This window comes from Echiichthys vipera, assembly GCF_963691815.1.
Source record: "Echiichthys vipera genome assembly, contig: SCAFFOLD_126, whole genome shotgun sequence".
In the NCBI taxonomy this organism is placed as follows: domain Eukaryota; kingdom Metazoa; phylum Chordata; class Actinopteri; order Perciformes; family Trachinidae; genus Echiichthys; species Echiichthys vipera.
Window position 1 is genome coordinate 7058 of NW_028154814.1, and position 2943 is coordinate 10000.

Below are 2943 nucleotides of genomic sequence, written 5' to 3' on the forward strand. Positions count from 1 at the left end.
TTTTTAATTTTTTACATTTATTTTATTTAATATTTAATAAATTAATATTTTTAATTTTTTACATTTATTAAATCATATGTAATTTTTTTAAATAATTGTATTAATTATTTTTCATATTTTTAATATTTAATAAAATTTGATTTTTATATTTTTACATTTTATAAAATAACATTTATAATTTTTTAGTTTTATTAAATTAATATTTTTCATATTTTTAACATTTGATAAAATAATATTTTTATAATATTTTAGTTTTATTGAATTATTATTTTTCATATTTTTAATATTTAATAAAATTAGATTTTTATATTTTTAAATTTTATAAAATAATATTTGTAATTTTTTTAGTTTTATTAAAATTAATATTTTTAATATTTTTAATATTTATTAACTTCATATTTGTAATATATTTTTATAATTTATTAGTTTTATTAAATTATTATTTTACATATTTTTAATATTTAATAAAATTTGATTTTTATATTTTTACATTTTATAAAATAACATTTATAATTTTTTAGTTTTATTAAATTAATATTTTTCATATTTTTAACATTTAATAAAATAATATTTTTATAATATTTTAGTTTTATTGAATTATTATTTTTCATATTTTTAATATTTAATAAAATTAGATTTTTATATTTTTAAATTTTATAAAATAATATTTGTAATTTTTTAGTTTTATTAAAATTAATATTTTTCATATTTTTAATATTTATTAACTTCATATTTGTAATTTTTAACATTTATTAAATAATTTTATTTATTATTTTTATTATTTTTAATATTTGATTAATTAATATTTGTAATTTTTAATATTTAATAAATTCATATTTTTATAATTTATTAGTTTTATTAAATTATTATTTTACATATTTTTAATATTTAATAAATTAATATTTTTAATTTTTTACATTTATTAAATCATATGTAATTTTTTTTAAATAATTGTATTAATTATTTTTCATATTTTTAATATTTAATAAAATTTGATTTTTATATTTTTACATTTTATAAAATAACATTTAGAATTTTTTAGTTTTATTAAATTAATATGTTTCATATTTTTAACATTTAATAAAATAATATTTTTATAATATTTTAGTTTTATTGAATTATTATTTTTCATATTTTTAATATTTAATAAAATTAGATTTTTATATTTTTAAATTTTATAAAATAATATTTGTAATTTTTTAGTTTTATTAAAATTAATATTTTTCATATTTTTAATATTTTTAATATTTATTAACTTCATATTTGTAATATATTCTTATAATTTATTAGTTTTATTAAATTATTATTTTACATATTTTTAATATTTAATAAAATTTGATTTTTATATTTTTACATTTTATAAAATAACATTTATAATTTTTTAGTTTCATTGAATTAATATTTTTCATATTTTTAACATTTAATAAAATAATATTTTTATAATATTTTAGTTTTATTGAATTATTATTTTTCATATTTTTAATATTTAATAAAATTAGATTTTTATATTTTTAAATTTTATAAAATAATATTTGTAATTTTTTAGTTTTATTAAAATTAATATTTTTAATATTTTTAATATTTTTAATATTTATTAACTTCATATTTGTAATTTTTAACATTTATTAAATAATTTTATTTATTATTTTTATTATTTTTAATATTTGATTAATTAATATTTGTAATTTTTAATATTTAATAAATTCATATTTTTATAATTTATTAGTTTTATTAAATTATTATTTTACATATTTTTAATATTTAATAAATTAATATTTTTAATTTTTTACATTTATTAAATCCTATGTAATTTTTTTAAATAATTGTATTAATTATTTTTCATATTTTTAATATTTAATAAAATTTGATTTTTATATTTTTACATTTTATAAAATAACATTTATAATTTTTTAGTTTTATTAAATTAATATTTTTCATATTTTTAACATTTAATAAAATAATATTTTTATAATATTTTAGTTTTATTGAATTATTATTTTTCATATTTTTAATATTTAATAAAATTAGATTTTTATATTTTTAAATTTTATAAAATAATATTTGTAATTTTTTAGTTTTATTAAAATTAATATTTTTCATATTTTTAATATTTTTAATATTTATTAACTTCATATTTGTAATTTTTAACATTTATTAAATAATTTTATTTATTATTTTTATTATTTTTAATATTTGATTAATTAATATTTGTAATTTTTAATATTTAATAAATTCATATTTTTATAATTTATTAGTTTTATTAAATTATTATTTTACATATTTTTAACATTTAATAAATTAATATTTTTAATTTTTTACATTTATTAAATCATATGTAATTTTTTTAAATAATTGTATTAATTATTTTTCATATTTTTAATATTTAATAAAATTTGATTTTTATATTTTTACATTTTATAAAATAACATTTATAATTTTTTAGTTTTATTAAATTAATATTTTTCATATTTTTAACATTTAATAAAATAATATTACATGCTCTTTCAAATGGTGTAATGGAGCTCTTTTACGGTATGAAACTGGCGCGCGCGCACAGCGAAAGGGCACATTTCAAATCTGTGACTTGCGATTTGGCACCCGCAGTTTGAAATTCTAACAAGCCGTTTATGTCCCCAAATATGCGTCAGGCAAAACTGAATGTGAATGTGAAGTGAATGTTACAGGAGGGTTAACCTCTTCTTCCCTGAGCCCCCGCCGGCGGGGGCTCAGGGAAGAAGAGGTTAATACAATTATAATATGATACAAAAAATAGGGAACTCCTAACAGCTGTTAAGCTAGTGTCAAAATATATATTTTGACCATAACTACAGTTCTACTAGCCTATAAGTCTCAGTTCTAAACATGTTTATATTGATTCTCAACGTCTTCATGTTGTCATATAGCATTTAACTGGAAATCACAACATATGAATTTGTAAAATGG